Source organism: Cydia pomonella, chromosome 11, assembly GCF_033807575.1.
Source record: "Cydia pomonella isolate Wapato2018A chromosome 11, ilCydPomo1, whole genome shotgun sequence".
NCBI lineage: Eukaryota > Metazoa > Arthropoda > Insecta > Lepidoptera > Tortricidae > Cydia > Cydia pomonella.
The window spans coordinates 6,382,613-6,392,770 of NC_084713.1; the positions used below are offsets into that span (position 1 = coordinate 6,382,613).

The 10,158-nt window shown below is 36.4% G+C and overlaps 1 long non-coding RNA gene across 1 annotated transcript; it reads left to right on the forward strand.

Moving 5' to 3' along the window:
* Positions 1-2,860: 2,860 nt before the first annotated feature.
* LOC133522722 (uncharacterized) lies at positions 2,861-9,886 on the forward strand. Its single transcript, XR_009800114.1, has 3 exons — positions 2,861-3,043; positions 8,244-8,509; positions 9,693-9,886. It is a non-coding gene; the product is annotated as an uncharacterized LOC133522722 (long non-coding RNA).
* Positions 9,887-10,158: the final 272 nt, after the last annotated feature.

The following is a 10,158-nucleotide window of genomic DNA, read 5'->3' on the forward strand; positions in this document are numbered from 1 at the left end:
AGCATCAATAGTAGCGGATGAAACAACGCGCCAAAAGTATCTGACATCCCAGATAACTTTTCCAAATATAGATAAATTTCTAAATTCAGATTCAAAAGTATATCTTTTACAGTCTTAGTTGTTCTATATTAAAAATATCACTTTGTTAAGCTGTTACAGATTTTTTGTTAATACCACGACGGTGGTAAACAAGCATACGGCCCGCCTGATGGTAAGCAGTCACCGTAGCCTATGGACGGCTGCAACACCAGAGGTATTACATGCGCGTTGCCGACCCTATCCTAGAATGGTAGATTAGATTCTTATGAAGCGTTATTTGAGCCGTTACTTTTGATGCTGACTGTACGAAAATTCTTTCCCGGCGCGTGTATTACTTATTACGAACTACAGATATAAATTTATTTCGACACATCTTTAATTTTTTTGTTTAAAATCTCCAACAATTTTTCTATTTGTACCAACTGTTTTCATTATTATTTTATAATTTAAGTATTTTTTTCCATTTTTTCGCAACACAGGTTGCTAACTACATAATATGTATCATCAACAATTCTATGGATGAATCTTTGCCTATATGGTAACTAGTTTGACATTTGCAAAAAGTGGGCACTAAATTCTAAATAACAGACTACATAGATAGTATCATGCGATTTAAGTGTGACTATCAACAATTAAACGAATGAATCGAGATTGCATAATTTCAAAACCAGTCCAAACCAGAATGAAAAAAATAACTTGTCTCCAAATCCTATTGAACTAGCAAACTATTTAAGAATTTACTACTACCACTTATACCCACGTGGGGAGAGCATGATAGTAGCTTTAAGATATATCAAAGGAAATTCAGTTTTATCGCTGAAGACACAAGATCGAATTTAAATTGGGTTGAATCCAGTCTGCAGAGAGATGGTCGACTGGAAAAATGTTCTGAATTACCATACTGGCGCGGTAGCCAAGAGGACGCAATGGAACCAGATTTTTGTTTGGAGATGAACAATTGAAAGTCATTGAACTCTTGATGTGCTGTAACATCCCCTTTGGATACAAGGAAGATAAGGAAGTTACAGGGAATAATGTAATTAGGCATAGACGCTGGTTCGATTCCAGCCTTGGTCATTTTTTTGGACATATATGTCATTTATTTCGGTTTGTAAACAATGTAGTGATTAAAATATGGGTCAAAATTGGTCAGTATACTCGTAAAAGTGTTAACTGTGGGAGAGTAAAGCGAAAGAAGAACTGTTAAAGGGAAGCGAAAGAACACTTCGCCACTTGGGTAAGGTTAGTGGAACTGTAAGACCTCAAGTTTCCTATTGATGAAGCAGCACTTCTTTATGTTCATAATATTCCAAGGTTCCCGATTTCCTCACTCTTCCCTAAAACTTATGAAATAGTTCCGCTCTGAAGAGTTGTAATGTAACATGTTGTCAACAAGAAAGTTGAGACAGACAAACAGACGTGACTGGGAGCACGTACTCATATTTCTGAGTGCTTACCGCAAAATCCAAACAGGTCGAAGCTAAGTCGAATAAGGGAGTGTAAATCACTTAGGATGTTTAAGTTTGAAATGAAAATGTTTCTCTTAAACAGAATCAAATTGAAGTTACCACCATAAGCAATAAGATGTAGTTAACAAGTAAATAGCCATTTAGCTAAGTCTACCCATCTATGTTTTAGGGGAGTCCCTCTGCCAACAAACTGTCCTGCAGTTTGGCAGAGGAGTTATTTTGTAAAATGGGTTTTATTTATTCTGGATAAATGATTTATTCATTTTATTTATACATGAGTCGGTGATCGATGTTAAAGGCATGAAGACGGGACAGTTTGATCTCTAGATCAGTAATAAGCAGGTGTCATCGGGGACCAGGCCTCCACTGGTTTGTTTGATGCCTACGCTCTACGTGCTCGGGTAAGACAGTATGGTACTAGCCGTAATAGATAATGTAGTGCTACTACAAGGACAATGTCAAGGAAGCAGGGACAATATCGAAAGTTTTAATTTGATGATGACATTCTTTCTACTCGTAGGTGAATACTCTTATAGCCAGATGAACTATATGTGGCTGAAACTGACGAAGTTTTTAAAGATGATCTTGATTTGAAATTTATTTGACTTTACTCTTATTTGTATCTAATACAGAACAACCGCCTAGACTATACGGTATTTAGTCTGTTCGATAAATTTTCTTATTGCAACCTCGAAGTAAAAGTTGTCGTCGGTTGTGTGGGAGAATCAAGCACTTCCATTTACAGCAATAGGCATATTGCTGGACATCAACACTCACTTTCCAGTTAATTACAAAGTTGTAGAATATAGGCATCAACAAATATAACCTATTATAGCCAATGCACTCCGATGGTGTAAGCATTGGGAGTGCTGGGTGGAACGACTTCATGCGAAGGGCCCTTTTCAATACCTAGGTACCGGCATTTCTCGGTCTTAACGGTCTGAATCTGTTTGTGGCCTTTAGGGTTGAAGCTCTGGGGCCATAAGAGCCAAATCTAGATGCTTTCTACGTAGTGACTAGGAAAGGGCCCTATATATCTCCCAGTGGATCACCTTTGCTATCAAACGGCAACGTGACAATGCAGTCGGTTTTCTGGCAACTGCTAGCGATCACTAAGGCATTTTACAGCAATATATTAATTTTTAATTATTAGTCCAGAAAAATCCCAAATGCCCAAAATGCTATTTAAAATAGTATTAGTCCCTATGTCCCAGATAATATCTGCAATTAATTCCACAAGGAACATTAAAATATATAACTAATAAAAAATGGAAAAGAACTTGCAAAATAATAACTAAACTATATCAATCACGTTGTTTATACCGCACGTTAATCGGTGACGTCACGCGAGGAACCGGTGTCCATACATATATACCGGCGCGGGCGCCGCCGCGACAGTTGGACTAACGTCTTTTCCCCATTCGGCCGTCTAAATTGTTTTTTTCGGAATTTCTTTTATTACTTTTATACAAATTGTATGTGTCAATGACAAGATCGAAGAGAAAGTTCGCGATCACCGACAAATTTCTCCCAAGGTCAGTAAAAAGACAAACACAGTGTTAAAATACATTTCTATCTATTGAATTCCAATTTTGCTAATATTTTAACGTAATTTGTTACAAGTAGGACTCCTTTGTGGGAAATAAATTCATTAGTAATCTGTGTCCAATAGCTTAACATACTTTAAACTGGTATTTGATTTAATTAAAAGCGTCGCTAAATTGCCAGCTGAACTTTCCTTTTAAAGAACAAGTATTATTACAAACAAGTATTATATTTCACACTAAAAAAAAACATGTAAAATGTGTGTTGTTTTTACAACACAAAACGTAATTGTCTTCTTGCAGTGACTCGGCCTTGTGTTAATTCATGCGCTACAGGATATGTTCGTTAGGTTTAAAAAAACAATAAAAACAGCAAAGTCATTTAAGAAAACAGATTTATAAGGTAGTGCTATAGTCACCCCCCCCCCCCCCCCCCCCCTTAAAATAATGCCACCGGCGCCCAAGGTTCTTAAAATTAAACTATTGTGCTCTTCTAAGTGCTTGAAAATTGGCATTTAATTCAATACGAGGGATTATGTATTAATTCTAATGGGTGTAATTGCTGGTGGATGTACTGTGTATTGTTACCTACGCCAAAATGAACCAGCAAATATGTACCTCCTCCTAGGCACGAATTCCGTAAATTCCGCATGTGTATGATACTGCCTCACTTGGCACAAGTATTGATGGTGTCTGCCAAGAGCCATGGCAACAAGTGCGCACATTGTTTCCTATTTTCCTAAACTTTGCCAATGCTTAACCAGCTGTTAGGCTATCTTTCAGGGTTTATCTTGCTATATTTATAAAGTTACACACAGTATCTTAAGATCTATGGCGGCCTCCTGGCCCAGTCGGTAGTAATCCTGCCTACGAAGCAGGAGGTCCCGGGTTCGGGTCCTGGTTTGTGTGTATACCACAGATAATTTGTTACTGAGTTATGGATGTTTTCTATGTATTTAAGTAGTTATCTATCTGTATATATATCATCGTCTAGTACCCGCAATACAAGCCTTATTGGCCGGTTTGGCAACTCTGTAGGCGCTCAAGAATAATGAGCGCAACAAAATAAAAGGTTATCTCCTTAATAACATTTTTTATAATGCAGTTTAATGCGCGAGATCTATTCGTCTCTAAGGTTAAACACATTTGGTTTTTAGCTTTACTGAAAATAGTAAGAATTATTTGTGTATTTAATATTATTATGTCAATATTATTCATTGATCTTTCGTTACAAATTAAAGGAAAAATGTGTTTTGTTGTGTTTTGATAGCATAGCTTGTGATGAGGATCTTCGGGAATACGTATGATGTTTTCAAATATAAAAACGTTGTTCTGTTTATAGATTTTAAACAGCAACTTATACCTATAGTCCGATTATGTTATCTCGTTCGTCATCGTTCTCGGCCATACGCTAGACTTGAAAGACGAGACGAGACGAAATAATTGGTAATTCCATAGAAGATTGACGTTGAAAATAACACTTTCACAGTCTGTGCTATCAAAATCGCTGCCAACTTAGCTTGGTCTAACTCTATGCGTCTGGCCCTACCCGCCAAAAGTATGCTTTTGACAGTCTTTATATAACTGACATTATAACGATTATTACAATAACCTAATGTTAGTATTCTGTATTATCCGTGCTATTTTATTAACAAGCAAGCATTAAATCTGTGTTGCCATAAGATAGACAAAATGTTTAGCCTTTACGTTTTTTTTTAGTCCCGTAAGACTCGAACATATTAAAATAATTCGATCCTATATATATAGAAATTAAATACGTTAGTTACAATTAGTATTTCATACAGATTATATATATATATATATATAATCTGTATGAAATACTAAATGTAACTAACGTATTTAATTTGTTAATGATTAATATTATATTCGTGTAAATAGCTTTGCAAATACCAGATTATAAGTATGTGATCTTTTTTTAGAAGTTAAGAATGAGTATAGTAAGTTATCCTTAAAAGATAGATATATACCATCGCGGACTTTTTTGTAGACCAATCAACGAGAGACAATCTTACCATACATTGTGTTGTTCTATCTTAAAAGGATTACGCAGCGTTTTCGAATAAAGCTCCTAAACAGCATGATTTTTTCCGACATCTTTAGCAAACATCGTCATATTTCAACTAAATTATACACCGGGACTTTCCTCAAGATCACTCTATTGATAGGTGAAAACCGCATGAAAATGAGTTTATCGCGACATACTAACTGAAAAGTACCCATACACCGCGAGATTTTTCGCCAACTTTGGCCACATCAAGCGCTGCGATCGTTTTTGTTTTCCCGCCAAGCCGTCTGCATCCGGCCTTTTGAGCTTACTGTGGGACTAGGTTCGATTTGTGTAAGATGTCCTGTAATATTTATATTTATCTAATTTATTATAAAAAAAATATATTTCTTTCAACATAAATCAATGAATAGGCAGCAAAATATCTTCAATTTTTGTTAATACCAAAGACTATATAACACTATTTTATTAAACATTATTTATTATTAACATTATTTAATAGAGTCTGTTTAAGCCAATCCTGCAGTGGCAGCATGGTCACCATGCCTGTCACTTTCGCACTGACGTGACAGGCATGGTGACAAATGACAAAGAGCCGACCATCTTAGCCCTACGTCACTACCTTTGGCAGAACAAAAAGTGAAAGGGTCATTATAAGTCATATTTTCATAGAATTTGGACGTGTATGATAAATTGATGACATTTCAAAGTCAGTTTAGAATTACGTGGTCCGACTCTATAACATTATTTATTTATTTTAAGGAGTACCAAAAGCTGCAAAAACATGCATATTTTAAGTAACAATAAAAAGCCAATTACAGGTACTCACTAATATAAATGGAATAAACAACAGTTATATCAAACTTTACGCGCAATTTCACACAATGCTTTCACGATTTAAATGTAGGTACATTGAATAAAATACAAAAATAAAACTCAATTTTATTAAGTTCAAGTTAGTTTTGAATTACTCGCTCATAATAGCGATAGTTCCCTTTATTGGAACCATAAGGGAACTACAAAAAAATATGATATGGATATACACACAGACCGTGTCAGAACCATCGATGTGTTGTAGCCGAAACCCAAATCTTCCAGATCTAATAGCGAAATTACCATTTCCCATTACACTACTACATTTCTATACTTATTCCCATATGGCGCCTGAATTACACAATACTTTACAATCAGAGTAAAGCCACGCCATGTTCTTTCGACTCACAGAACCGGTTGCGTTGCCAGCGTTCTATCATGCGCCTTATGCGTGGTCTTGTATTTCTATTAATTTTAGTTTCATTTAAATGCGATATTATTTAAGAACCATTGACGTCTAACAATCTGAGGTTATTTCCCTCGAGAATGAATGGAAACATAATCGGCGGAAGAGACCATTATTGAAATACGACCTTATAAGGTTATTATGTATGGTTGACATGCTGACAATAGAAACAGACAACCATAAAACTGCTTTGGTTGGCCAACACTACAATAGGTACATACATTTTAAGAATTTAACTTTCTAGGCTTTAAATTCAAAATTAAGTAGGCATGTTTGATGACGAAGACGATTCTTTTGGTATGCGTATAGCTATAGGGAAAATATCGATTTTCAAATTGATTACTCGTATTCATCGGTCATCGGGATTAACAGTGAAGTCATATTTCGTGACTACCGAAGGTACGAATACCTAGAGGTATACGTGAAAAGTATTGTCTATATTCTAAAATAGGTACACTATTTGTCAATTAATAGAGTGTCGATGGTAATGTTATTTACTACACAGATTTCATTAGAATCTAATTAGGACAAGAAAACAATAAAAGTAAAAAAACAATGTTTAAATCAGGCCGTAACTGTATAGTTATAGCTTTGTGATGAGACGTGCATCGCTCGCTGACATGAGGCAAAAACGACAAGGCGTCTCAGCAGTACCGTTTTCCGCGAATTTATCTTGCCAGGCTTGTGGTAGACCATGTAAGTCTCGAATTGGTCTATTCAGCCATCAAAAACGGTGTCTCTCCAGTGCACAGTGCAGTACACCATAAATAGTTTGCAACGCAAAGGCATGAAGCAGTGTACAGTCGAGGAATTTGATTCTTTAGCAGTTTACAGTTAACTTTACATTGACAGTTCTTAGCATAAGTATGTATAAGTACAACCAAATTTACTTGAATCGGAAATTGCTAAAGAATCAATTTCCTCGACCGTACTTTCGAGAGTTTTGGGCAAGCTGAAGACAGTTCTAAAGTCAGAATGTAGGTATATGAGTGTCGTTGCACTGTAGGTAATGTTTTTTTAAACACCATAGACAACAAAGTATTTCTGTATCGGAACACAACGAACAGGTTCCATTCTGATGAGAATATGCAAATAGTTGCATCAGCCCATCAGTCCGGTTTGTATGCAAATCCAAAAACTTGGATTTATGGTAAACCTACATCAACATAACTTTTCTAATTTCGAAAACAGCTCGAGTCAATATGGATTCCATCTTTACTTAAGTTGTTTCAAAAGCGATAGTATCGTAATGGGATTGTTTATCGAATAGAACGAGTTAAATGAATTAAACATTATGTTAAATGTCCCGGTAAATCTTGGTATATCCTGCCTGTTCCTAGTCGAAGATTATAATAGCTGACAGAATTTCGTATTCAATATTATTATAGGTATTTTTATTTTCATTTTATATTCCATCCGGCGCGAAGGACCATGTGAATAAATATTTCAGTAGCAGGTAGACTATAGACTATATAATACAACCAGAAGTAATATGTGATAAAAATACAGACCCCATTGGATTTTGGTTGTTATCATACAGGATAATTATTTAGTCACCTGCTATAATGTACAGGCTGACTATATAGGTCATACTGAGCAACTTTTACTATGGGATCAACCCCGAAATCTAAATTTAGTCTCAGACTTCAGAAAATGTCATCAGAGAGCCAAAATGTATGGAAAAGACATTTTTTTTCGCGATTTCGGGATTGGTCCCATAGTACAAGTTGCTCAGTATGACCTATATATTCACCCTGTAAATTATTGCAGGTGACTAAATAAACACCCTGTATATGTACCCATATACAGGGTGTTTATTTAGGTAGGTAGATACAGTCAACTATAAAAGCTTATATCAAAATTAAACACAAACTATTTCATTCCAGGCTTGCTAAAAACCTGTGTACCCGCAAGGGTAGCCGTCGAGCAAACACCGGCAACCGCCTGGAACACGCGGTGCTCACCCACATCCAGCACGTGCCTTAGCTTCTCCCCCCTCCGGCCGCCACTCATCAACCATCTCGCTTCCACCGGCTCCCGCTACACAACGACAGAAAGAGATCGCTGCTAGCATGGCCCGCGGCGACGAATGCAAGACTGCCACTAAGGCTAACCACGCGTGTAAACACTACGATGTCACTGGTCCCATGAAGTGAGTCCCTGAAGCTTAGGGCGGTTCCCGACTAGCGTATAAGAGTAAAACGATTTTATACGAGCGTACGCGTACGCGAGTGTAAGCTCGTTAAAGTCGTAAATGTAGGCAAAAAGCGCGTGTAAGCTTATAAACGCCGTCTGTAATTTTCTGTATTAAACAGTCTGCCGATTTTTTCGGGGAGGGGCACATGAAATGTATGGCTATTTGTACGTGACCCAAGTCGAAACGACATTGAAGATTCTGATGACTTCACAACTTACGGTTTGACACTTCACTATAACCGCGAAAATCGAAGTTCGTCATTGCGGGCATTTTCTCTGTTATTCTTATTACGTCTTAGTAAGAGTAAAAGAGAAAGATCCCCACAATATGCGATTTTCGGTTTTTGCGGTAGGCCCCCCGTTGTCTGTTCTCAGTACAAAATTTAATACTTAAGCCGTTATCATTTTGGTGGTGGGCAATTAATTGAAGCTTCGATATCTGCACTAAAAATTAATATCATAGAAATGCTAATGGATAATGAATACTCTATGATATATCATTATTCAATTACTACAGAAAACATATTTTATTAGTTGGTTAAAAAAAACCCACACGCACGTATACACAGCTTGCCCACCACCTAAATGGCTACGGCTTGAGTATCAAATTTTGTACTGAGAATAGACAACGGGGGTCTTGGTGTTACGTGTGTATGTACCTATATACTTACTTTACTCTTTGGTATGTATTTGTCTCTTTGTATGTGGTTTATGTGTCAAACCGTAAACTGTGAGTCATACAATTTTCAAAAAGCGTTTTGGGCGCGAAAGCATGGGTCAAAATATATTTAGTTAATTTAACATATTTAAAGCCGTTTTTCGGGTAAAAGTTAAATTTTAGGGCAACGTTTGGTTAATATAGAACGTATTACAAGCATTTCAAAAAATTGGAAACAACCCTATTCCCTGGCAATCATCCGCATTAGTTACTGCCATTGCCATTTTAAAGTTATTTGACCCATTAAGTTTAACATCAAGAAAGGTCTTTTAATACGAACCAACATTGATTGAACCTGATAGCGCTTTTGTTAAAATATGATGTACTTAATTTATAAAGTAGGGTCTTGTCGCGCAGACTCGTCTGGTTTTTTAAATTTTTGTGAAACGCATTTACTTTAACCTAACTTTTATCATTTCAGAAAACCTTTCGCATCCTCTGCTCCAAAGAAGGAGGAGAAGAAAGAAAACTACGGGTCCTTTGGCCAGATGTTCAAAAACAAGAAACACTTTACGGATATGCACTTCTGCTGAGCCGGATCATGCATCATCATCATGTCACATCCAGATTAAACAAATATTTGTAATTTGCCGACAATAAAGTCGTGAAACTTTATGCAGTGTTTGTGACAATACTCTCTCTTCGTATAATCATTGGGGTAGGTTTTTCTTACTAACGTAATCAATCATGTATTCATTATTAACAGATTAAAGGTTCGTCATTTGCAAGGAATTTTTGTTACGACCTGACGGGGAATTCCTACACGCGAGCCAACACCCAAATATTTTAAGAAGATATTAATACGCCAAAAATAGAGTTTTTAGATAGATAAATCTTAGCAAAGAGCAAATTAATAATTTATCAATCAAACTAAAAAATAATCTAGG